Below are 26,690 nucleotides of genomic sequence, written 5' to 3'. Positions count from 1 at the left end.
AGAGAGAGAGAGAGACCAGTGCTTAATTTGAACCGCACCCTGGCAGAACAGGATCCGGCACCTCTCAGTTTTGGACTGTGTGGTTCAGGAACCCATTTTCCAGGATCCGGTTCATCTCGTGACCATGTGAACATGATCATAAAAGCAAGTTGACTCCTCTGTAATTGTCCTGGCCGGACCCCTAAACAACGTAATGTGAAAACTGATATTCTAAGAATTGATTTGTGTTTGGGTCGTGGTTTGCCCCACATTGTAGCCTATATAGACCCACGCGTGGCCATTACTGTGGTGAGAAGGAGAAGAGAGCCTGTATCTGTCACAGAACTAGGATGACAATCATCTTCTATGACCTCTCTCTGCTCTGATACACTCTTAGAAAAAAGGGTTCCAAAAGGGTTCTTCGGCTGTCCCCACAGGAGAACCCTTTTTGGTTCCAGGTAGAACTTATTTGGGTTCCATGTAGAACCCTCTGTTGAAAGCAACCCAGCATTGAAAGGGTTCTACATGGAACTCATAAGGGTTCTACCTGAAAGCAAAAATAGTATTTCAAAGGGTTCTCCTATGGGGACAGCTGAGGAACCCTTTTAGGAGCCTGCAGCTCTCATCTCTCCAATTTGCACTTCATCATTTATTTATCTAATTGAATCCTAGCCGCGGGAAGGGCTCTGGAGGTGCCGTATCTCCCCTGATGATTTGAATTTGCCAAAGTTGTAGAATGTGTTGAGAAGTAAATGCAATCATTGTGAATGGTACACCAGGAGTAGGCTGATCATTCAGCTGATGGAATAGGTGTTGCCCAATCACAAGGCATGTCTACGGTCAGGAACACGCAGCAAGTCTCAGGCCTTTCGCAGTATTTCTAATGCAATCGTGGGTCGACACAGGTTGGAAAGCAAATGGACCCTGCTGAAAAGTGAAGACTAGTCTGTCTGTAGGTTATCAACTAACAAATAGACCTATTGAGCGAACACCATTCTTTTACAAAGTTAAGCAAGAGAGAGAGAAGCTTTTGGCACGAACGCATCGGCCATCGCGGGTGAGTGAACTGTGCATCATTGGGTGAAACTGGAAAGCATTTTCAGGACTATAATTTCCTCCTCATATTGTAGAATATGTGTCATCACACCTGGGCCTAGACTACTGATGGGTTCAAGACAAGGTCCTTTTTATTGATCTCAGTTTGTCAGTGTCAAAGTACCCTGTCATTTCCATCGTCCGTGACGTATTAAAACATGATGTAGAATTGCATGAAATGTGATTTTAAAAGGCCACATTTCCCCTTTCAGCTACACTAATGTTCCCCATGTGTTTGCATTGTGCAAGTGCCTCTGTACTGCTCCATGTCAATATGTACAAGTGGTGATCATGCAATGCTTCATTATAAAGGGGAATTCTTCTTCATACATTGCGGTACCTCGGACCCCCCTCTCAGCTCACTTTTTGATGCCCAGTGTGTGACACACAGCTTTCCCCTGCCACATATAATTATGATACACAGTCTAAAGCGAGAGAGTGTTAATTAGCTATTGTATGACAGCTGTGTAAAAACCCATGCGTCATCCTAGAAGAAGTACGGTCTTACTTTGTCAAGACAGCAAGCTCTGGTTTGTTCCTTTGTCTGTTCAACTCAGGCCCGAATGTTTCTGTGTGTGTGTGTGTGTGTGTGTGTCTCTGTGTGTTTGTCTCTGTGTGTGTGTTTGTGTTTGTGTGTGTGTGTGTGTGTGTGTATGTGTGTGTGTGTTTGTCTCTGTATCTGAGTGTTTGTGTGTTTGTCTATGTGTCTGTGTGTGTGTGTTTGTCTATGTGTGTGTGTGTGTGTGTGTGTGTGTGTTTGTCTATGTGTCTCTGTGTGTGTGTGTTTGTCTGTGTGTGTTTGTCTGTGTGTTTGTTTGTCTGTTTGATTGTCTATGTGTCTCTGTGCGTGTGTCTCTGTGTGTGTTTGTCTATGTGTGTTTGTCTATCTGTGTGTGTGTGTGTGTCTCTGTGTGTTTGTCTCTGTGTGTGTGTTTGTCTATGTGTGTGTGTTTGTCTCTGTGTCTGTGTGTGTTTGTCTCTGTGTCTGTGTGTGTTTGTCTGTGTGTTGTCTGTGTGTGTTTGTGTTTGTCTCTGTGTGTGTATGTGTGTTTGTCTCTGTGTGTGTTTGTTTGTCTATGTGTTTTTGTCTGTGTGTGGTTGTCTGTGTGTGTTTGTCTCTGTGTGTTTGTCTCTGTGTGTTTGTTTGTCTCTGTGTGTTTGTCTCTGTGTGTGTTTGTTTGTCTATGTGTTTTTGTCTGTGTGTGGTTGTCTGTGTGTGTTTGTCTCTGTGTGTTTGTTTGTCTATGTGTGTGTTTGTCGATGTGTGTTTGTCTGTGTGTGTGTGTGTGTGTGTTTGTCTCTGCCTGTGTGTGTGTTTGTCTCTGTGTCTGTGTGTGTTTGTCTCTGTGTCTGTGTGTGTTTGTCTGTGTGTTGTCTGTGTGTGTTTGTGTTTGTCTCTGTGTGTGTATGTGTGTTTGTCTCTGTGTGTGTTTGTTTGTCTATGTGTTTTTGTCTGTGTGTGGTTGTCTGTGTGTGTTTGTCTCTGTGTGTTTGTCTCTGTGTGTTTGTTTGTCTCTGTGTGTTTGTCTCTGTGTGTGTTTGTTTGTCTATGTGTTTTTGTCTGTGTGTGGTTGTCTGTGTGTGTTTGTCTCTGTGTGTTTGTTTGTCTATGTGTGTGTTTGTCGATGTGTGTTTGTCTGTGTGTGTGTGTGTGTGTTTGTCTCTGCCTGTGTGTGTGTTTGTCTCTGTGTGTGTGTGTCTGTCTGGGTCTGTGTGTGTGTTTGTCTAGCATTTTCAGAACTATAATTTCCTCCTCATATTGTAGAATATGTGTCATCACACCTGGGCCTAGACTACTGATGGGTTCAAGACAAGGTCCTTTTTATTGATCTCAGTTTGTCAGTGTCAAAGTACCCTGTCATTTCCATCATCCGTGACGTATTAAAACATGATGTAGAATTGCATGAAATGTGATTTTAAAAGGCCACATTTCCCCTTTCAGCTACACTAATGTTCCCCATGTGTTTGCATTGTGCAAGTGCCTCTGTACTGCTCCATGTCAATATGTACAAGTGGTGATCGTGCAATGCTTCATTATAAAGGGGAATTCTTCTTCATATATTGTCTGTCTGTGTTTGTGTGTTTGTCTATGTGTGTTTGTCTGTGTGTGTGTGTGTTTGTCTCTGTGTGTGTGTGTTTTGTCTATGTGTCTGTGTCTCTGTGTGTTTGTCTATGTGTGTGTGTTTGTCTATGTGTGTTTGTCTGTGTGTGTGTGTTTGTCTATGTGTGTTTGTCTCTGTGTGTTTGTCTATGTGTGTTTGTCTGTGTGTGTGTTTGTCTGTGTGTGTTTGTCTCTGTGTGTTTGTCTATGTGTGTTTGTCTGTGTGTGTTTGTCTATGTGTGTTTGTCTCTGTGTGTTTGTCTATGTGTGTCTGTCTGTGTGTGTTTGTCTATGTGTGTTTGTCTCTGTGTGTTTGTCTATGTGTGTTTGTCTCTGTGTGTTTGTCTATGTGTGTCTGTCTGTGTGTGTTTGTCTATGTGTGTTTGTCTCTGTGTGTTTGTCTATGTGTGTTTGTCTGTGTGTGTGTTTGTCTGTGTGTGTGTTTGTCTCTCTCTGTGTCTTTATATCTCTGTGTGTCTCTGTATCTCTGTGTGTGTCTCTGTGTGTGTTTGTCTCTCTCTGTGTCTTTATATCTCTGTGTGTCTCTGTATCTCTGTGTGTGTCTCTGTGTGTGTTTGTCTCTCTCTGTGTCTTTATATCTCTGTGTGTCTCTGTATCTCTGTGTGTGTCTCTGTGTGTGTCTGTCATACTGTATGTTCAGATGGTGTGTGTATGCAGTATGTGTACACACGTGTGTCATATAGTTCATGTTCAATTGTGTGTGTATGTCTATGTTTCTCCCCCTCGAAGGTGTGAGATTGCATTCACACACATTAAAGTGCCTTTTATATAGACTAGCCTCTGGACACCTCTTAGGGGCCATTTCTCTTGACTCCATCATCCCTCTCTCCCTCCACCATCACTCCATCCAGCCTTAGAGAACTCTGTCTCAATCTAGGCTCAATCCCAGTACACTTTAGAAAAGGAGATAGCTAGAACCTAAAAAGGTTATTTGGCTGTCCCCATAGGAGAACCCTTTGAATAACCCTTTCTGGTTCCAGGTATAACCCTTTCTGGTTCCAGGTATAACCCTTTCTGGTTCCAGGTATAACCCTTTCTGGTTCCAGGTATAACCCTTTCTGGTTCCAGGTATAACCCTTTCTGGTTCCAGGTATAACCCTTTCTGGTTCCAGGTATAACCCTTTCTGGTTCCAGGTATAACCTTTTCCACAGAGGGTTCTCCCTGGAACCAAAAAGGGTTATATGGGGACAGCCGAAGAACGCTTTTGGAACACTCTTTTCTAAGAGTGTACCCCGCTTAGAGTGTACCTCACTTAGTGTACCCCGCTTAGAGTGTACCTCACTTAGTGTACCCCACTTAGAGTGTACCTCACTTAGTGTACCCCGCTTAGAGTGTACCTCACTTAGTGTACCCCGCTTAGAGTGTACCTCACTTAGTGTACCCCGCTTAGAGTGTACCTCACTTAGTGCACCTGCTTAGAGTGTACCTCACTTAGTGTACCCGCTTAGTGTACCTCACTTAGTGTACCCCGCTTAGTGTGTACCTCACTTAGTGTACCTCCCTTAGTGTGTACCTCACTTAGTTTACCTCCCTTAGTGTACCCCGCTTAGAGTGTACCTCACTTAGTGTACCCCGCTTAGAGTGTACCTCCCTTAGTGTACCCCGCTTAGAGTGTACCTCACTTAGTGTACCCCGCTTAGAGTGTACCTCACTTAGTGTACCCCCGCTTAGAGTGTACCTCACTTAGTGTACCCGCTTAGTGTACCTCACTTAGTGTACCCGCTTAGAGTGTACCTCACTTAGTGTACCCGCTTAGAGTGTACCTCACTTAGTGTACCCACTTAGAGTGTACCTCACTTAGTGTACCTCCCTTAGTGTACCCCGCTTAGAGTGTACCTCACTTAGTGTACCCACTTAGAGTGTACCTCACTTAGTGTACCCCGCTTAGTGTGTACCTCACTTAGTGTACCTCCCTTAGTGTACCCCGCTTAGTGTGTACCTCACTTAGTGTACCTCCCTTAGTGTGTACCTCCCTTAGTGTACCCCGCTTAGAGTGTACCTCACTTAGTGTACCCCGCTTAGAGTGTACCTCACTTAGTGTACCCCGCTTAGAGTGTACCTCACTTAGTGTACCCCGCTTAGTGTTTTTCACAATGCCTGTACTGGCATCAGTAATAGCTTTTCTTAGATTTCTCCTACAACAAATACATGCTGACCATAATGAGTAATATCTAAGAACTGCAAAACAACAATGTGCTCGTAATGTACCTGTCCTCTGGCTGTAGTTCAGTGTGGAGTAGTAATGTGCCTGTCCTCTGGCTGTAGTTCAGTGTGGAGTAGTAATGTACCTGTCCTCTGGCTGTAGTTCAGTGTGGAGTAGTAATGTACCTGTCCTCTGGCTGTAGTTCAGTGTGGAGTAGTAATGTACCTGTCCTCTGGCTGTAGTTCAGTGTGGAGTAGTAATGTACCTGTCCTCTGGCTGTAGTTCAGTGTGGAGTAGTAATGTACCTGTCCTCTGGCTGTAGTTCAGTGTGGAGTAGTAATGTACCTGTCCTCTGGCTGTAGTTCAGTGTGGAGTAGTAATGTACCTGTCCTCTGGCTGTAGTTCAGTGTGGAGTAGTAATGTACCTGTCCTCTGGCTGTAGTTCAGTGTGGAGTAGTAATGTACCTGTCCTCTGGCTGTAGTTCAGTGTGGAGTAGTAATGTACCTGTCCTCTGGCTGTAGTTCAGTGTGGAGTAGTAATGTACCTGTCCTCTGGCTGTAGTTCAGTGTGGAGTAGTAATGTACCTGTCCTCTGGCTGTAGTTCAGTGTGGAGTAGTAATGTACCTGTCCTCTGGCTGTAGTTCAGTGTGGAGTAGTAATGTGCCTGTCCTCTGGCTGTAGTTCAGTGTGGAGTAGTAATGTACCTGTCCTCTGGCTGTAGTTCAGTGTGGAGTAGTAATGTACCTGTCCTCTGGCTGTAGTTCAGTGTGGAGTAGTAATGTGCCTGTCCTCTGGCTGTAGTTCAGTGTGGAGTAGTAATGTACCTGTCCTCTGGCTGTAGTTCAGTGTGGAGTAGTAATGTACCTGTCCTCTGGCTGTAGTTCAGTGTGGAGTAGTAATGTACCTGTCCTCTGGCTGTAGTTCAGTGTGGAGTAGTAATGTACCTGTCCTCTGGCTGTAGTTCAGTGTGGAGTAGTAATGTACCTGTCCTCTGGCTGTAGTTCAGTGTGGAGTAGTAATGTGCCTGTCCTCTGGCTGTAGTTCAGTGTGGAGTAGTAATGTACCTGTCCTCTGGCTGTAGTTCAGTGTGGAGTAGTAATGTACCTGTCCTCTGGCTGTAGTTCAGTGTGGAGTAGTAATGTACCTGTCCTCTGGCTGTAGTTCAGTGTGGAGTAGTAATGTACCTGTCCTCTGGCTGTAGTTCAGTGTGGAGTAGTAATGTACCTGTCCTCTGGCTGTAGTTCAGTGTGGAGTAGTAATGTACCTGTCCTCTGGCTGTAGTTCAGTGTGGAGTAGTAATGTACCTGTCCTCTGGCTGTAGTTCAGTGTGGAGTAGTAATGTACCTGTCCTCTGGCTGTAGTTCAGTGTGGAGTAGTAATGTACCTGTCCTCTGGCTGTAGTTCAGTGTGGAGTAGTAATGTACCTGTCCTCTGGCTGTAGTTCAGTGTGGAGTAGTAATGTACCTGTCCTCTGGCTGTAGTTCAGTGTGGAGTAGTAATGTACCTGTCCTCTGGCTGTAGTTCAGTGTGGAGTAGTAATGTACCTGTCCTCTGGCTGTAGTTCAGTGTGGAGTAGTAATGTACCTGTCCTCTGGCTGTAGTTCAGTGTGGAGTAGTAATGTACCTGTCCTCTGGCTGTAGTTCAGTGTGGAGTAGTAATGTACCTGTCCTCTGGCTGTAGTTCAGTGTGGAGTAGTAATGTACCTGTCCTCTGGCTGTAGTTCAGTGTGGAGTAGTAATGTGCCTGTCCTCTGGCTGTAGTTCAGTGTGGAGTAGTAATGTACCTGTCCTCTGGCTGTAGTTCAGTGTGGAGTAGTAATGTACCTGTCCTCTGGCTGTAGTTCAGTGTGGAGTAGTAATGTACCTGTCCTCTGGCTGTAGTTCAGTGTGGAGTAGTAATGTACCTGTCCTCTGGCTGTAGTTCAGTGTGGAGTAGTAATGTACCTGTCCTCCGGCTGTAGTTCAGTGTGGAGTAGTAATGTACCTGTCCTCTGGCTGTAGTTCAGTGTGGAGTAGTAATGTGCCTGTCCTCTGGCTGTAGTTCAGTGTGGAGTAGTAATGTACCTGTCCTCTGGCTGTAGTTCAGTGTGGAGTAGTAATGTACCTGTCCTCTGGCTGTAGTTCAGTGTGGAGTAGTAATGTACCCATCCTCTGGCTGTAGTTCAGTGTGGAGTAGTAATGTACCTGTCCTCTGGCTGTAGTTCAGTGTGGAGTAGTAATGTACCTGTCCTCTGGCTGTAGTTCAGTGTGGAGTAGTAATGTACCTGTCCTCTGGCTGTAGTTCAGTGTGGAGTAGTAATGTGCCTGTCCTCTGGCTGTAGTTCAGTGTGGAGTAGTAATGTACCTGTCCTCTGGCTGTAGTTCAGTGTGGAGTAGTAATGTACCTGTCCTCTGGCTGTAGTTCAGTGTGGAGTAGTAATGTACCTGTCCTCTGGCTGTAGTTCAGTGTGGAGTAGTAATGTACCTGTCCTCTGGCTGTAGTTCAGTGTGGAGTAGTAATGTACCTGTCCTCTGGCTGTAGTTCAGTGTGGAGTAGTAATGTACCTGTCCTCTGGCTGTAGTTCAGTGTGGAGTAGTAATGTACCTGTCCTCTGGCTGTAGTTCAGTGTGGAGTAGTAATGTACCTGTCCTCTGGCTGTAGTTCAGTGTGGAGTAGTAATGTGCCTGTCCTCTGGCTGTAGTTCAGTGTGGAGTAGTAATGTACCTGTCCTCTGGCTGTAGTTCAGTGTGGAGTAGTAATGTACCTGTCCTCTGGCTGTAGTTCAGTGTGGAGTCGTACTGAAGCAGTTTGACATGTGTAATAGGACTGTTCTTGCGTTGTGTTGTGAACGATCCTCAACAAGGGCTCCAGCATGTAGCACCAGTCACAGATTTATTACAGCTGGTTAGGCGCTTGTGACTGTGGTAACCACAGTTACCCAACAATAATACACGTTTTCCACTACAAGAATAGATGAAAATTACAATGCACAAAATATACTAATCATTTCACAAATGTACCTGATAGGGAAATAGTACGGATAGCACGTCATGCATTGTAGTACGAGTTCACTGTACAAAATACACCAAACACCCCCAGACACAGTGAAGAACCAGCTAGCGTTAGCTGAAATGATATTCAACAAAATACACCAAACACCCCCAGACACAGTGAAGAACCAGCTAGCGTTAGCTGAAATTATATTCAACAAAATACACCAAACACCCCCAGACACAGTGAAGAACCAGCTAGCGTTAGCTGAAATGATATTCAACAAAATACACCAAACACCCCCAGACACAGTGAATAACCAGCTAGCGTTAGCTGAAATTATATTCAACAAAATACACCAAACACCCCCAGACACAGTGAAGAACCAGCTAGCGTTAGCTGAAATTATATTCAACAAAATACACAAAACGCCCCCAGACACAGTGAATAACCAGCTAGCGTTAGCTGAAATTATATTCAACAAAATACACAAAACGCCCCCAGACACAGTGAAGAACCAGCTAGCGTTAGCTGAAATTATATTCAACAAAATACACAAAACGCCCCCAGACACAGTGAAGAACCAGCTAGCGTTAGCTGAAATTATATTCAACAAAATACACAAAACGCCCCCAGACACAGTGAATAACCAGCTAGCGTTAGCTGAAATTATATTCAACAAAATACACCAAACGCCCCCAGACACAGTGAATAACCAGCTAGCGTTAGCTGAAATTATATTCAACAAAATACACCAAACACCCCCAGACACAGTGAAGAACCAGCTAGCGTTAGCTGAAATTATATTCAACAAAATACACCAAACACCCCCAGACACAGTGAATAACCAGCTAGCGTTAGCTGAAATTATATTCAACAAAATACACCAGAAATATTCAAAAGAAACACCACTTCTCACGTATAATATTCCAGCTGTGTTTACAAACACATTGATATCACTTGTACATTCCGCTCTGCACTTAGGAATATAAAAATCATTTTTGATGTACATTGCTTTGCAACAGTTAATTTACCGCTGGTTTGGTGCTTGTTGGCTGGGACGACTCTAACTCAAACACGCCTCTCATAAGCAAACCACGCAAACCGGCCAGTAAGATTCCATGTTTAGTAAGTAGAAGCAAGAGAAAACAAAACCCCCAACAATCATTGGAGTGGCAAGGGCAATCACCAGTACTCTGTTACACAGGTGACAGTCACATTTCCTTCACTCAGTCATTTTCTGCAATTTCTTGGGGATTAATCAAGTAGTGGTCAAAATGCATTGATGCAACGGTAGCTAAGACAGGGAGAGGTCTGTCTGTGATAAAGCACCGCTCTGATTTCTTGACATCACTATCAACAAAAGTCCTGCAGGTCCTAGTTTTGTCGATATGACTACTGTCCAGTGCCACAAAAAGGGACATTTGCAAATGACAATTGGCCCAGAACAGAGCTGCATGGCTGGCACTTAGATGTACACGGAAAGCCAGCACTGGTAATATGCATGTCAATCTCTCCTGATTCATGGTGGAGGAGAGGTTGACTTCATCACTGCTGGTCTTTGTGAGAGGTATTGACATGTTGAAATCGCCACGCTGTCTGTTTTAAGCGAGTAGCGCACAGCTAAGACACTCAGACATACCCCACAAGACATGCCACCAGAGGGCGCGTCACTGTCCCCAAGTCCAGAACAGACTATGGGAAACGCACTGTACGACATACACCCATGACTACATGAAACTGTATTCCGCATCATGTGACTCAGTCAAGCAGTAAAATCAGATTAGAAAAACAGATAAAACTACACCTTATGGAACAGTGGGGACTGTGATGAGACACATAGCATTCGCAAACACATGCAGTTAGCATTAATGTGTTGTAGATATGTTGTGGTAGAGTAGTGTGTAATAATGTAGATATGTTGTGGTAGAGTAGTGTGTAATAAATAATGTATTGTAGACATGTTGTGGTAGAGTAGTGTGTAATAATGTGTTGTAGATATGTTGTGGTAGAGTAGTGTGTAATAATGTGTTGTATTGTGGTAGAATAGTGTGTAATAATGTAGATATGTTGTGGTAGAATAGTGTGTAATAATGTAGATATGTTGTGGTAGTGTGTAATAATGTAGATATGTTGTGGTAGTGTGTCATAATGTATTGTAGATATGTTGTGGTAGAGTAGTCTGTAATAATGAAGATATGTGGTGGTAGAGTAGTGTGTTGTTTTGTAGATATGTTGTGGTTGAGTAGTGTGCAATAATGTAGATATGTTGTGGTAGAGTAGTGTGTAATAATGTAGGTATGTTGTGGTAGAGTAGTGTGTAATAATGTATTGTAGACATGTTGTGGTAGAGTAGTGTGTAATAATGTGTTGTATTGTGGTAGAATAGTGTGTAATAATGTAGATATGTTGTGGTAGAGTAGTGTGTAATAATGTAGATATGTTGTGGTAGTGTGTAATAATGTAGATATGTTGTGGTAGTGTGTCATAATGTATTGTAGATATGTTGTGGTAGAGTAGTCTGTAATAATGAAGATATGTGGTGGTAGAGTAGTGTGTTGTTTTGTAGATATGTTGTGGTTGAGTAGTGTGCAATAATGTAGATATGTTGTGGTGGAGTGTAATAATGTGTTGTATTGTAGATATGTTGTGGTTGAGTAGTGTGTTAGAGAGTGGTGTGATAGTGTAACATAGACGCAGGGAGTCAGGAAGCAGGTGCAGATTGTGAGTTTGGTAATAACGACCATGGAGAGTTACAAAACAAGAGATGTGCCTGGACATGAAAACTGAATCAATACTGCCCGAAGAGTGATGCTAGGGAGTGCTATATAATGGGGAAGTAATCAGGGTAGCGATGGAGTCCAGGTGTGCCTCATGATGGGGTGCAGGTGTGCGTAATAAGGGTTTCCAGGTGTGCATAATGAGGGTTGCCAGGTGTGCGTTATGATGGGTTGCCAGGACCGCTGGTTAGTAAATCGGTGCTGTCGAGCTCCGGAGTGGGAGTAGATGTGACAGTAACCCCTTCCTGACGTGCGGCTCCAGCCGTAGGACGATGCCGGCCAGGTGGACGGCCCTGAGAGCAAGGAGCGGGCCGGTCGGCGACGGTAGAGATCTCGGATGATGTTGGGATCTAGAATGTCATCCACCGGAACCCAACACCGCTCCTCTGGACTGTACCCCTCCCAGTCCACCAGGTACTGGAGCTGACCCATAAGTTGTCTGGAATCCAGGAGGGATCTGACGGAATAGGCAGGGCCGGCCTGAGGAGGGAAACATGAATAGAGTGTGAGATACGGTAATTAGTGTTGAGCTGTAATCTATATGTTACCTCATTGATCCTCCGGAGGACCTTGAAGGGCCCCACAAACCGGGGGCTCAGCTTCCGGCAGGGCAGCTGGAGAGGGAGGTTCCTGGTGGAGAAACAGATGCGATCACCAAGATGGAACACGGGAGCCTCACTGCAGTGGTGGTCCGCCTGATCCTACTGACGGTGGGCGGCGCGCTGGAGCCTCAGGTGGGCACTGTTCCACACCTCCTCTGCATGCCGGAACCACTTGTTAACTGCAGGGGCCTCGGTCTGGCTCGGAGTCCACGGAGCCAGGGCCGGCTGATATCCCAGGACGCATTGGGAGTCAGCCCAGTGGAGGAACCGGGCCCACTCCCCCTGCCAGTCCTGGCATTGACTCCTTAGGAACCTCCCCAGTTCCTGTTTGGTCCTCTTCTCCTGCCCGTTAGGCCGGTACCCGGATGTGAGGCTGACTATGGCCACCAGCTACTCCATAATGGTTTTCCAGACCCGCAACATGAATTGGGGACTATATCCTCTGGAAGGCCATAGTGCCGGAAGACCTACTGGAATAATGCCTCAGTGACCTGTAGAGTGGTAGGGAGACCAGAGAGATGGATACAGCGGTAAGATTTAGAGAATATGTCAACAACAGCCAGAACAGTGGTAAAACCATCAGAAAGGGGGAGATTCGTTACAAAGTCTATGGACATATGTGACCAAGGCTGCTGAGGTACGGGAAGGGGAAGTAGTTTACCTGAAAGGAGCCTGCTGGGGAGATTTGGATTGAGTACATACCGAACATGTTGACATAGTAGGCGAAGTCCTGCCCATGGTGGGCCACCAGTATTTATCGGAGCGGGATTGGATGGTGCAGGTGATATCTTGGTGTCCAGCAGCGAGGGATGTGTGTGCCCAGTTAAACAGACAATCTCTCACCCCTGTGGGGATGTAGATGCACTCTGGAGGGCAAGTGGAAGGAGCGGGTTCCCTCTCCACAGCCTGGTGGATGTCCACATCTATGTCCCAAAAACACAGGGCCAACAATATGGGACGACCGCTTGATGGGCTGGAGGACACTCACAGGATCCTCCAACAACATGGAACCACAGTGTGTGGGATAGCAGGTCCTCCGGCATCTTGGTTGCCAGGCGCAGATTCTCATCTTTGACCAGGAGATGGTGGGGTTATGGAGTTGGAGCCACGGGAGGCCGAGGAGGACTTTGTGGACAGGTGCAGTGATGATGAGGAAGGGAAGGCTTTCCTGGTGCTTGGGTCCCACGGTGAGGGTGAGTGGTCCTGTGACGTGAGTAATTGTGCCAGATCCCGATGGTCGCATTTTCAGAACTTGGACAGCAAAAGAAGAGGAGAGCAGGTATTAAGTTATGTTCAGGGAGGAAGACTGGGTAGATGAAGTTCCCAGCGGCAGATGATGGACAGCCAGCCAGTGAAATTGACTAGAGAAAGGGTTTGGTGGAAAGTGATGATGGAGTACTCAGGCCTAACCTGGGAGATGGAAGGTCACGGGACCACCCCTCTGCTCTAGTGGACCTTGGGTTAGGACGCACCTGGCACCGCTGAAGCTGGTGTCCCTCCTTGCCGCAATAGGGACAGAGCCGCACTGCCGCAGAGAGGTGCGTAGCCCCCACTTCCATTGGTTCAGGCTCTGCCTCAGGACAGACACTGTAGGGAGGCGAACGTGGCGAGGTGGACTCCGGCGCTCCTGAAGAATGTTGGCCATCAGTCTGGATATCAAGACGAAGCGTCCAAGGATAGGTTGTCATCTTGACATGCCAACAGTCCGAAAGGTGAGGGCGTACTCTGCAGCAGTCTGGGTACCCTGCTGGAGTTGAAAGTCGCTCTCCTCCCTCTCTGCCCACTGGAGGATGGTCGAAGAACGTCCTGAACAGAGCCATGAACCTCTCATAAGAACCCAATTCATCCTCTCCTCTCTTCCAGACGGCCGTCGCCCACTCCAACGCCCGTCCGGCCAGCAGTGAAATGACCGTGGCAACCTTGGACCTCTCGTGATGGGGTCTCCCATCTGATACGCAAAATAGAGGGAGCACTGGAACAGGAAGCCACAACATTTCGGGAAAGGGAAAGTCGGGCATCGCTGACCTGGGCGGACGGCTAGGTAGGCTGGGAGACTGGCTCACTGTGACGACCTGTGGTAGGAGGCCCTACGTCAGAGTTATGGAGAACCTCGCTGGTGGTGGGGGACGTGGAGGACCTCCTTCATGGTCGTACCCAGTAGAGCCAGCTGGTCGTGGTGTTGGTGGAGTAGATGACCCTGTTCCTCGACCGTCTGGAAGATGGTGTAATCATCATCATTTCTTGAGGCAGGGAGCCGTTGCAGATGGTGAGTTCAATAATAACGAACACGGAGCGTTAGAAAACAAGAGAAGCGTCTGGACAAGAAAACTGAACCAATACTGCCTGAAGAGTGATGCTAGGTGCTAGATAAAGTGGAAGTCATCAGGGTAGTGATGCTAGGTGCTAGAAAAAGGGGAAGTCATCAGGGTAGTGATGCTAGGTGCTAGATAAAGGGGAAGTCATCAGGGTAGTGATGCTAGGTGCTAGATAAAGGGGAAGTCATCAGGGTAGTGATGCTAGGTGCTAGATAAAGGGGAAGTCATCAGGGTAGTGATGCTAGGTGCTAGATAATGGGGAAGTCATCAGGGTAGTGATGCTAGGTGCTAGATAAAGGGGAAGTCATCAGGGTAGTGATGGAGTCCAGGTGTGCCTCATGATGGGTTGCCAGGACCGGTGGTTAGTAAAGCAGGGGAGTAGACGTGACTGACAGCTAGTGTGCAGCAGCCAATAGGGAAAGGGATCCGGTATAAAATACAAAATGAATGATTAACCAGTGGAAGCAATTTAAAAATGTAAATCACTGTTATGAACTAATGTCTATACCAGACGTTTTATGGTCCGTACACAGATCAGTTACGTAGCTACACATCCATAGGCATTCGGGTGTTTTTATCCTCCACTACACAATAAGCAAGAAAAGAGTTAGCTAGCTACGTTACTTCAGGAGCATTGCATGACGAAATATCGTTGCTTGAGTAAATAAAGCAGCGCGACTCTTCCTTGTCGTATTATTGTTTTGGTGAATTTTCTTTGAGGAAGGCGGCTGTTTCATCCTCACTGGCGTAGTTCATCTTATCTGGCTGTGCATGACTGGCTCAGGGTGATGTCACTCACAACACCGCAGCACCTACTGGGACAGTCCTCTGAGGGCTAGGCAGCTTCTGCCCCCTTGTGTGCTGCCATGGAGTTGCAGTGGCCTTCCAAGAAGGCTCAAGGTCATTGTCCTCAGATAAGTCGACGTCTTTTCTCTGGTAACTTTGAAGTGTGTCACCCTCATGGTTTACCATGTCTTAGCTAGCTGAAAAGTTATCATGTTGACTATCTCCAAATGATTTTCAAACTTAGCGTTGTGAAGGAAATGTCGAGTTGAACCATCTTGGGGCTCATCATCCTCTAAACATTGAATAGGGTTACATGCACATGGTAATGCGATTATTGCGGAAAGTCAGATGAATATAATAGTTTGATTAAAACGTTGACATGCTTTGCAAGAAGAACAATTCCCCTAATAATCCTGTTTGACATCTGAAATCAGGTTACCTGATGGCACCGATAAATGCAGAAAATCGCTAACCAAAACACACATTCTGCTATAGCAAACATGTTATTTTTTGGGAAGCATATTTGATTCTGAGTTTGGACATATAAAGTTTTATGCGAAAACTACTTCTAAGACTTCTATACATTGTTGTTCCGAACTCACTTCATTCGCTGTAATGAGGGAGGCTCTCGGCTGGTACTGGCACATGCGCCGATCAAATACACCGCTGGAACGCCGATTAAGCTCTTCACGTCCTAATCATTCAAAAGATTGCTCAGAAAACCAGATGTTTTAATCAGTGAATGCCTACTTTGATTATCACCTTTACGCCGATTAAGATAAACAGAGTAAGGTGTTTACATGACTAATGCCATACTCAGCCTACTGCCATAATCAGTTTAATATCAAATTATTAGTGTGCATGTAAACGTACTCATTGAAATAAGGCCATCCATTAACATAAAGTACGCTGGAAAAGAAGATACTCCTCCCTGGAGAACTCTGTCTCAATATACTCCTCCCTGGAGAACTCTGTCTCAGTCTACTCCTCCCTGGAGAACTCTGTCTCAATCTACTCCTCCCTGGAGAACTTGGTCTCAGTCTACTCCTCCCTGGAGAACTCTGTCTCAATCTACTCCTCCCTGGAGAACTGTCTCAATCTACTCCTCCCTGGAGAACTCTGTCTCAGTCTACTCCTCCCTGGAGAACTCTGTCTCAATCTACTCCTCCCTGGAGAACTTTCTCAATCTACTCCTCCCTGGAGAACTCGGTCTCAGTCTACTCCTCCCTGGAGAACTCTGTCTCAGTCTACTCCTCCCTGGAGAACTCTGTCTCAATCTACTCCTCCCTGGAGAACTCTGTCTCTGTCTACTCCTCCCTGGAGAACTCTGTCTCAATCTACTCCTCCCTGGAGAACTCTGTCTCAATCTACTCCTCCCTGGAGAACTCTGTCTCAGTCTACTCCTCCCTGGAGAACTCTGTCTCAATCTACTCCTCCCTGGAGAACTCTGTCTCAATCTACTCCTCCCTGGAGAACTCTGTCTCAGTCTACTCCTCCCTGGAGAACTCTGTCTCAATCTACTCCTCCCTGGAGAACTCTGTCTCAATCTACTCCTCCCTGGAGAACTCTGTCTCAATCTACTCCTCCCTCCATCCATCCACCCTTCCCTCCCTTCCTCCCTAATCTCTCCATCCCTTCCCTTTAGTCTGTCAATTCAATTTATGCTGCTTATTGCCTCTTATTGGCATGAGACAAAACAGTGGCACCCGTCAACGTCCATACGCATCAGAGACAAACAACAAACAGTGCGTGTGTGTCCGAGCGTGTGGGTGTGCATGTCCATACCCATCAGAGAGAAACGACAATAAACAGAAATCAAAAAATGTGCGACTGGACCGGAGAGTCTATTTTATAAAAATAAAAACTGTAACAAGATGAAAAACACAAAAGACTAAACCCAATCACACATTTAACAACAGACAAAAGATGTCATAGTTAGTACACACACACACACACACACACACACACACACACACACACACACACACACAATCAGGAAGCCTTAGGGGGTCATACGTTTAGAAAGATGGATCATATAGAAAGATAGACATCCTATTTATGACATCATTCATGTGGAACCTCATAATGTTGGGGTTGACGTACGGGCAGTTTACCTGAGTCAATGTCCCATAGCTGTTGGCCTGCTGCCAAGGAAGAGGGATGGAGGGAGAGGAATAGCTTCTCTCTTTTTCCCCAAGGTGTGAAGGCCGTTGCCAGTCAGAGAGCTTGGCTAAGCAGGAGTTGTATTATTCAGAGACACACACACATACACACACACACACACACACACACACACACACACACACACACACACACACACACACACACACACACACACACACACACACACACACACACACACACACACACTCTCTCTTACCAGACAGGTTTGTATTATTCAGGGAGTGACTCAACTCTCCTCTCCTGCCCCCCATTTTAGATGAGAAATACATTTTACTGTAAGTCTGACTTAAAAAGAGAGGGATGGAGAGAGGGGGAAACCTGTTTCAAAAAAGAAGAGAGAAGCGATTAAGTTAATCATCATTAGTGTGGTTGATGGACTGCAGATTTCTCTGGTCTCTTGTCTTCCTCTTCTCTATCTTCTGTCTTTTTCTCAGGCTGATAGATGGACGGGTTGGAGAGAGAGGAAGAGGGAGAGAATGGAAGACAGAGGTAGCTCTCCAGGAACAGGGTTGGAGAGAGAGGAAGAGGGAGAGAATGGAAGACAGAGGTAGCTCTCCAGGAACAGGGTTGGAGAGAGAGGAAGAGGGAGAGAATGGAAGACAGAGGAACAGGGTTGGAGAGAGAGGAAGAGGGAGAGAATGGAAGACAGAGGAACAGGGTTGGAGAGAGAGGAAGAGGGAGAGAATGGAAGACTGAGGAACAGGGTTGGAGAGAGAGGAAGAGGGAGATAATGGAAGACAGAGGAACAGGGTTGGAGAGAGAGGAAGAGGGAGAGAATGGAAGACAGAAGAACAGGGTTGGAGAGAGAGGAAGAGGGAGAGAATGGAATAGTGACTGGGGAAAGAGATTATTTGTGTGGAGGCAGTGTGTAGACGGGAAAAGAGAAAGGGAGAGACTGAGCGGGTTTGAGAGTGTGAGAGGAACTGTGTGTGTGTGTGTGTAGCAGGCATAGTGTGTAGAGGGGAAGAGTGAGAGAGAGAGACGGAGCAGGTTTGAGAGTGTGAGAGGAACTGTGTGTGTGTGTGTGTGTAGCAGGCATAGTGTGTAGAGGGGAAGAGTGAGAGAGAGACGGAGTGGGTTTGACAGTGAGAGAGGAACTGTGTGTGTGTGTGTAGCAGGCATAGTGTGTAGAGGGGAAGAGTGAGAGAGAGACGGAGCGGGTTTGAGAGTGAGAGAGGAACTGTGTGTGTGTGTGTAGCAGGCATAGTGTGTAGAGGGGAAGAGTGAGAGAGAGACGGAGCGGGTTTGAGAGTGAGAGAGTGTTTGGAGAGGATTTGAAAGAGAGAGGGTAGAGATAGAATGTATTTGTAGGCATGAGGAAGAGAAATTATAGACACATAGAGAAACAGATACAGAGAGACAGACAGACAGATACCGAGAGACACACAGACAGATACCGAGAGACAGACAGACAGATACCGAGAGACACAAGACACACAGAGAGACCGATACAGAGAGAGACACACAGAGACACACACAGAGAGAGAGAGAGAGAGAGAGAGACAGATACAGAGAACAAGATAGAAATAGAGAGCGTGGGAGAGAGAATATATACAAAGAGCCAGGTAGAGTGAAGAGGATACAGAGAGCAAGATAGAAATGGACAGACAGAGAAAAATAGATAGGGGGGAGGTGGAGAGAGAAATAAATAGGGGGGAGGTAGAGAGAGAAATAGATAGGTGGGAGGTAGAGAGAGAAATAGATAGGGGGAGGTAGAGAGAGAGACAGAGAGACAGATACAGAGAACAAGATAGAAATAGAGAGCGTGGGAGAGAGAATATATACAAAGAGCCAGGTAGAGTGAAGAGGATACAGAGAGCAAGATAGAAATGGACAGACAGAGAAAAATAGATAGGGGGGAGGTGGAGAGAGAAATAAATAGGGGGGAGGTAGAGAGAGAAATAGATAGGTGGGAGGTAGAGAGAGAAATAGATGGGGGGAGGTAGAGAGAGAAATAGATAGGGGGAGGTAGAGAGAGAAATAGATAGGGGGAGGTATAGAGAGAAATAGATAGGGGGAGGTAGAGAGAGAAATAGATAGGGGGAGGTAGAGAGAGAAATAGATAGGGGGAGGTAGAGAGAGAAATAGATAGGGGGAGGTAGAGAGAGAAATAGATAGGGGGAGGTAGAGAGAGAAATAGATAGGGGGGAGGTGGAGAGAGAGAGAAATAGATAGGGGGAGGTAGAGAGAGAAATAGATAGGGGGAGGTAGAGAGAGAAATAGATAGGGGGAGGTAGAGAGAGAAATAGATAGGGGGAGGTAGAGAGAGAGAGAAATAGATAGGGGGAGGTAGAGAGAGAAATAGATAGGTGGGAGGTAGAGAGAGAAATAGATAGGGGGGAGGTGGAGAGATAAATAAATAGGGGGGAGGTAGAGAGAGAAATAGATAGGGGGAGGTAGAGAGAGAGAAATAGATAGGAGGGAGGTAGAGAGAGAAATAGATAGGTGGGAGGTAGAGAGAGAAATAGATAGGGGGGAGGTGGAGAGAGAAATAAATAGGGGGGAGGTAGAGAGAGAAATAGATAGGGGGGATGTAGAGAGAGAGAAATAGATGGGGGGAGGTGGAGAGAGAGAAATAGATGGGGAGAGGTAGAGAGAGAAATAGATGGGGGAGGTATAGAGAGAGAAATAGATGGGGGGAGGTGGAGAGAGAGAAATAGATGGGGAGAGGTAGAGAGAGAAATAGATAGGGGGAGGTAGAGAGAGAGAAATAGATGGGGGGAGGTAGAGAGAGAAATAGATAGGGGGGAGGTAGAGAGAGAAATAGAAAAGGGGAGGTAGAGAGAGAGAAATAGATGAGGGGAGGTAGAGAGAGAGAAATAGATGAGGGGAGGTAGAGAGAGAAATAGATAGGGGGGAGGTAGAGAGAGAAATAGATAGGGGGAGGTAGAGAGAGAGAAATAGATGGGGGGAGGTAGAGAGAGAAATAGATAGGGGGGAGGTAGAGAGAGAAATAGATAGGGGGGAGGTAGAGAGAGAGAAATGGATAGGAGGGAGGTAGAGAGAGAGAAATAGATAGGGGGAGGTAGAGGGAGAAATAGATAGGGGGAGGTAGAGAGAGAGAAATGATGGGGGGAGGTAGAGAGAGAGAAATAGATAGGATGAGGAAGAGAGAGAAATAGATAGGGGGAGGTAGAGAGATAAATACATAGGGGGAGGTAGAGAGAGAGAAATGATGGGGGGAGGTAGAGAGAGAGAAATAGATAGGATGAGGTAGAGAGAGAAATAGATAGGGGGAGGTAGAGAGAGAGAAATAGATAGGGGGGAGGTGGAGAGAGAAATAGATAGGGGGAGGTAGAGAGAGAAATAGATAGGGGGAGGTAGAGAGCGAGAAATAGATGGGGGGAGGTAGAGAGAGAGAAATGGATAGGGGGAGGTAGAGAGAGAGAAATGGATAGGGGGGAGGTAGAGAGAGAGAAATGGATAGGGGGAGGTAGATGCACAGCCCTCAGAACAGCCTCAATTCGTTGGGGCATGGACTCTACAAGGTGTTGAAAGCGTTCCACAGGGATGCTGGCCTTTGTTGACTCCAATGTTTCCCACAGTTGTGTCAAGTTGACTGGATGTCCTTTGGGTGGTGGACCCTTCCTGATACACACGGGAAACTGTTGAGTGTGAAAAACCCAGCAGTGTTGCAGTTCTTGACACAAACCAGTGTGTCCGACACCTGCCAGCATACCCCGTTCAAAGGCACTTCACCCTCTGAATGGTACACACACACACACACACACACACACAAACCAGGTCTCAAGGCTCTAACATCCTTCTTTAACCCGTCTCCTCTCCTTCATCTACACTGAAGTGGCTTTAACAAGTAGCATCAATAAAGAATCATAGCTTAGGCTCTCACACATATATTGCTGACACACTCACACTGTGCTGTGCTCCATTGTGCAAGGAAAGCAGTCCTAGACCTAATATAGTGTACTACTTTTACCGGAGCTCTACGGGGAATAGGGTGCCATTTGGGTCGCACCCTGGGCATTGCAACCTACACTCCGAAAAAGTAAATGCACACACACACACACACACACACACACACACACACACACACACACACACACACACACACACACACACACACACACACACACACACACACACACACACACACACACACACACACACTTACCAGACAGATTTGTATTATTTAGGGAGTGACTCTCCTCTCCTGACCCCCATTTTAGATGAGGCATACATTTTACTGTAAGTCTGACAAATAAAAGAGAGGGATGGAGAGAGGGAAAAACATGGAGGAGGAGTTAGGGAATGGGATGGAGAGAGGGAAAAACATGGAGGAGGAGTTAGGGAATGGGATGGAGAGGGGGAAAACATGGCGGAGGAGTTAGGGAATGGGATGGAGAGAGGGAAAACATGGAGGAGGAGTTAGGGAATGGGATGGAGAGGGGGAAAACATGGAGGAGGAGTTAGGGAATGGGATGGAGAGAGGGGAAAACATGGAGGAGGAGTTAGGGAATGGGATGGAGAGAGGGGAGAACATGGAGGAGGAGTTAGGGAATGGGATGGAGAGAGGGAAAACATGGAGGAGGAGTTAGGGAATGGGATGGAGAGGGGGAAAACATGGAGGAGGAGTTAGGGAATGGGATGGAGAGAGGGGAAAACATGGAGGAGGAGTTAGGGAATGGGATGGAGAGAGGGGAGAACATGGAGGAGTAGTTAGGGAATGGGATGGAGAGAGGGGAGAACATGGAGGAGGAGTTAGGGAATGGGATGGAGAGAGGGGGAAACATGGAGGAGGAGTTAGGGAATGGGATGGAGAGAGGGGGAAACATGGAGGAGGAGTTAGGGAATGGGATGGAGAGAGGGGAAAACATGGAGGAGTAGTGAGGGAATGGGATGGAGAGAGGGGAAAACATGGAGGAGTAGTGAGGGAATGGGATGGAGAGAGGGGAAAACATGGAGGAGGAGTTAGGGAATGGGATGGAGAGAGGGGAAAACATGGAGGAGGAGTTAGGGAATGGGATGGAGAGAGGGGAAAACATGGAGGAGGAGTTAGGGAATGGGATGGAGAGAGGGGGAAACATGGAGGAGGAGTTAGGGAATGGGATGGAGAGAGGGGAAAACATGGAGGAGGAGTTAGGGAATGGGATGGAGAGAGGGAAAACATGGAGGAGTAGTTAGGGAATGGGATGGAGAGAACGATTAAAAAAAATATAAACTATTGAGTCAATCATCATTAGTGTGGTTGATGGACTGCAGATTTCTCTGGTCTCTTGTCTTCCTCTTCTCAATCGTCTGTTTTTTTCTCAGGCTGATAGAAGGGTGGGGTTGGAGAGAGAGGAAGAGGGAGAGAATGGAAGACAGAGGAACAGGGTTGGAGAGAGAGGAAGAGGGAGATAATGGAAGACAGAGGAACAGGGTTGGAGAGAGAGGAAGAGGGAGAGAATGGAAGACAGAGGAACAGGGTTGGAGAGAGAGGAAGAGGGAGAGAATGGAAGAGAGGAATGGGGTTGGAGAGAGGAAGAGGGAGAGAATGGAAGACAGAGGAACAGGGTTGGAGAGAGAGGAAGAGGGAGAGAATGGAAGACAGAGGAACAGGGTTGGAGAGAGGAAGAGGGAGAGAATGGAAGACAGAAGAACAGGGTTGGAGAGAGAGGAAGAGGGAGAGAATGGAAGACAGAGGAACAGGGTTGGAGAGAGAGGAAGAGGGAGAGAATGGCAGACAGAGAAACAGGGTTGGAGAGAGAGGAAGAGGGAGAGAATGGAAGACAGAGAGGTAGCTCTCCAGGAACAGGATTGGAGAGAGAGGAAGAGGGAGAGAATGGAAGACAGAGAGGTAGCTCTCCAGGAACAGGGTTGGAGTGAAAACCTACAGGAGGGGAGGGAGACATTCTTTGTGTGGAGAGGAAAAGGGGAAGAGTGAGAGAAAGAGAGTGTGTGTGTGTGTGTGAGTAGCAGGCAGTGTGTAGAGGGGAAGAGTGAGAGAGAGACGGGGGTTTGAGAGTGAGAGAGTATGTGTTTGGAGAGGATTTGAAAGAAAGAGAGAGCAGAGATGGAATGTATTTGTAGGCATGAGAAAGATACATTATAGACACATAGAGAGACAGATACAGAGAACATAATAGAAATAGAGGGGGAGAGCGAGAGAGAGAGATGATACAAAAAGCAAGATAGAAATACAGATGTAAGCTCTTAATTTGAGCCAGTTTCGTACAGCAGGAAAAGATTCCTGCACTAACAGGAAATGTGATAGATAATTAATGGACATTTTTTGTAGGGGTTGATCATTTTTTTGTTAGGGCAAATCAATTCTGAAATATTAAAGTGGGAATTACAAACTTTAGAAGCCTTTTTAAACCCGGAATACACTACAAGTTTGCATTTCCTGCAACAACAGGATGATCAAATTAAGATACGGCATCTGTAGAGAGAGAGAGCGAAAAAGTGAGTCAGAGTGTCAGGGTGTGTCCCAAATAGCACCCGATTCACTATATGTGGCCCTGGTCAGAAGTAGTGCACTATATAGGGAATAGGGTGCCATTTGGGGCGTACAATCAGGTTGTGGTAGGGAGAAACCAAAGTGAATGTCAACTCTGAGAGACACAGAGAGAGAGAGAGAGGCAGCAGAGCAGTGATGCACTCTACCAGCAGTGTGTTGAGTAGTGGATGGATGTGCAGTAATATGTGAGGAGTAGATAGCTCTCCTCTCAGACAGTGGCAGACTCACCTCATGGCCCACACACACACACACACAGGGCTAGATGGGTTGGCTGAACAACATACACTGACTGACTCACACGACTGAAATGTAAACTCATCATAATGAAAATAAACTCAATAATAAACTCATCAAAACGAGTTGAAAAATGATCTCTGAATTAGTATGAAGTCTCTGGCCAATTGATCTAACTGATCGTTGTTGAGTCACACAGAGCCCTTTGAGAAACTCCTGATTCACATCCCTATAGTTCTACTGCAAAAGAAATCAAACACTCAAATTAGTCAACACAGACCAAACCTAGTTAAAGCAGAGATGTTTAAAGATGACTCTCCTCAGTCACCAGCATCCTCCTTCAGTCCTGAGCTCATGTGTTGGTCAGCCTAAAACAGGGCTCAGACCCTGTTCCTGGAGAGATACCCTCCTGTAGGTTATCTCTCCAGGAACAGGGTTGAAGTGAAACCTTCCTGTAGGTTATCTCTCCAGGAACAGGGTTGAAGTGAAACCTTCCTGTAGGTTATCTCTCCAGGAACAGGGTTGAAGTGAAACCTTCCTGTAGGTTATCTCTCCAGGAACAGGGTTGAAGTGAAACCTTCCTGTAGGTTATCTCTCCAGGAACAGGGTTGAAGTGAACCCTCCTGTAGGTTATCTCTCCAGGAACAGGGTTGAAGTGAAACCCTCCTGTAGGTTATCTCTCCAGTAACTGGGTTGAAGTGAAACCTTCCTGTAGGTTATCTCTCCAGGAACAGGGTTGAAGTGAAACCTTCCTGTAGGTTATCTCTCCAGGAACAGGGTTGAAGTGAAACCCTCCTGTAGGTTATCTCTCCAGGAACAGGGTTGATGTGAAACCCTCCTGTAGGTTATCTCTCCAGGAACAGGGTTGAAGTGAAACCTTCCTGTAGGTTATCTCTCCAGGAACAGGGTTGAAGTGAAACCTTCCTGTAGGTTATCTCTCCAGGAACAGGGTTGAAGTGAAACCCTCCTGTAGGTTATCTCTCCAGGAACAGGGTTGAAGTGAAACCCTCCTGTAGGTTATCTCTCCAGTAACAGGGTTGAAGTGAAACCCTCCTGTAGGTTATCTCTCCAGGAACAGGGTTGAAGTGAAACCCTCCTGTAGGTTATCTCTCCAGGAACAGGGTTGAAGTGAAACCCTCCTGTAGGTTATCTCTCCAGGAACAGGGTTGAAGTGAAACCTTCCTGTAGGTTATCTCTCCAGGAACAGGGTTGAAGTGAAACCCTCCTGTAGGTTATCTCTCCAGGAACAGGGTTGAAGTGAAACCTTCCTGTAGGTTATCTCTCCAGGAACAGGGTTGAAGTGAAACCTTCCTGTAGGTTATCTCTCCAGGAACAGGGTTGAAGTGAAACCCTCCTGTAGGTTATCTCTCCAGGAACAGGGTTGAAGTGAAACCCTCCTGTAGGTTATCTCTCCAGGAACAGGGTTGAAGTGAAACCGTCCTGTAGGTTATCTCTCCAGGAGCAGGGTTGGAGTGAAACCTTCCTGTAGGTTATCTCTCCAGGAGCAGGGTTGGAGTGAAACCCTCCTGTAGGTTATCTCTCCAGGAACAGGGTTGAAGTGAAACCCTCCTGTAGGTTATCTCTCCAGGAGCAGGGTTGAAGTGAAACCCTCCTGTAGGTTATCTCTCCAGGAACAGGGTTGAAGTGAAACCGTCCTGTAGGTTATCTTTCCAGGAACAGGGTTGGAGGGCAAACCTACAGGAGTGTTTCTAAGCCTAAATGCTTTTGAACTACTCACCTCAGGTCAGCTGTAATTAGACAGTAATGAGCTACTACTCATCAGACACCCTCATGAAACAGTCAACATAGAGCCAGACACCAACTTAATTAAAGTAGTGACTTTTACTAACGATGCTCTCTTCAGTGGCTTCCTTCCTGAGCCCAGAGGCTGTCGGCCCTGTTTTGATGAGGGACATATTTCTTAACCGATAAACTGCACAGAAAACCACAATCAGACACTCATCAGACACTCAAATCCTCATCAGATACTCAAATCCTCATCAGATATCTATCAGACACTCATCAGACACCTACAGACACTCGTCAGACACCTGTCAGACACTCATATGAATCAGGCAACAACACAAACTCCTTGTGTCAACACATCACAAACTCTACTGGTATGAATCAGACTCTACTGGTATGAATCAGACTCTACTGGTATGAATCAGACTCTACTGGTATGAATCAGACTCTACTGGTATGAATCAGACCCTACTGGTATGAATCAGACACTACTGGTATGAATCAGACACTACTGGTATGAATCAGACCCTACTGGTATGAATCAGACACTACTGGTATGAATCAGACTCTACTGGTATGAATCAGACCCTACTGGTATGAATCAGACTCTACTGGTATGAATCAGACCCTACTGGTATGAATCAGACTCTACTGGTATGAATCAGACACTACTGGTATGAATCAGACCCTACTGGTATGAATCAGACACTACTGGTATGAATCAGACTCTACTGGTATGAATCAGACCCTACTGGTATGAATCAGACTCTACTGGTATGAATCAGACCCTACTGGTATGAATCAGACACTACTGGTATGAATCAGACTCTACTGGTATGAATCAGACCCTACTGGTATGAATCAGACCCTACTGGTATGAATCAGACTCTACTGGTATGAATCAGACACTACTGGTATGAATCAGACCCTACTGGTATGAATCAGACACTACTGGTATGAATCAGACTCTACTGGTATGAATCAGACCCTACTGGTATGAATCAGACCCTACTGGTATGAATCAGACACTACTGGTATGAATCAGACACTACTGGTATCGTCCTACTTAAAGATGCTCTCCTTCCTGGGCCCTGAGGCCACCTACCTGGTGTTTGGCCTGGGCCAGCCTGAATAATGAAGAGTATTGTTGTTGTAAATAAATTATGTCCGTTTTGGGGGCATTGTGCTATGAATACGTAATACACTGATGATGCTGTGAAAGACACACGTGCACACGCGTGCGCACACACACACTAATGCGACAAGGAAGG

General features: G+C 46.3%; 1 protein-coding gene across 1 annotated transcript in view; it reads left to right on the top strand.

Annotated features, from left to right (window-relative positions):
- The window catches only part of LOC118940348 (voltage-dependent P/Q-type calcium channel subunit alpha-1A-like), a gene marked incomplete at its 3' end in the record, with an annotated part of 236,254 nt that overhangs the window by 1,460 nt on the left and 208,104 nt on the right, over positions 1-26,690 (top strand).

The sequence above is a fragment of the Oncorhynchus mykiss genome, chromosome 17 (genome assembly GCF_057628025.1).
Source record: "Oncorhynchus mykiss isolate SJ-2025 chromosome 17, ASM5762802v1, whole genome shotgun sequence".
In the NCBI taxonomy this organism is placed as follows: domain Eukaryota; kingdom Metazoa; phylum Chordata; class Actinopteri; order Salmoniformes; family Salmonidae; genus Oncorhynchus; species Oncorhynchus mykiss.
The sequence above is the reverse complement of the archived record's forward strand: the minus strand, read 5'-3'. Positions and strand labels throughout refer to the sequence as shown.